This window comes from Hemiscyllium ocellatum, unplaced genomic scaffold, assembly GCF_020745735.1.
Source record: "Hemiscyllium ocellatum isolate sHemOce1 unplaced genomic scaffold, sHemOce1.pat.X.cur. scaffold_360_pat_ctg1, whole genome shotgun sequence".
NCBI classification, from domain to species: domain Eukaryota; kingdom Metazoa; phylum Chordata; class Chondrichthyes; order Orectolobiformes; family Hemiscylliidae; genus Hemiscyllium; species Hemiscyllium ocellatum.
Window position 1 is genome coordinate 427771 of NW_026868508.1, and position 735 is coordinate 428505.

Consider the following 735-nt stretch of genomic DNA (forward strand, 5'->3'; position numbering starts at 1 on the left):
AGGCACCTTTCCCACACAGAAGGTTGTGCGGGTATGGAATCAGCTTCCAGAGGAAATGAAGGAGGCTCGTACACTCAGAAGATTTCAATGGCAACCGGATGAGCTTCTGGATAGGAAGGGTTTAGTGGGATAGGGGACAAATGCTGGGAAATGGGAGTTTATTTAAAATGCATTTTAAGAGACATTGAAGCATGAATGCTGTTCTGGGGACAGTCCGAGGGCAATCAGCCATAAACAGCTCCCAGATCCTTCAGAGGAATTCCAAACTGCACTCCCAAAATGTATTGGAAACTTGGTGCACCGCCACCTCCCGAAAAGCTCCGAAATGAGGGAAAAGAAAGAACTGAACATGAATGGACCATGAAAAGTTAAGAGATTCCCAAACACATTCTCGTTTAGATTAATTTGCCCATCCGATCAACAATGCGACAGTGCCTGCTTCCTCCATCTCCAGGGCAGAAGGGAAGGAAATAAAAGAAATTTAAGACCATATGACATCACAATGTAGTGGAATTATTTTCCCATTCGCCGGAACACCAAATAATGGGAAGTAAAGTCACTGCAGGATTTTGTTTCACAACAGCGATGCAATACCAATCTCCGTTCTGTTTCAGTGAAAACAGTGAATAACACAACTTGGCCGGAATATGATGCAGCAGTAGAACCGCTTGAGACCGGGGCATTTCATGTGGGACGCAAACGTGATCATAACAGCATGAACATTGACAGGATAGA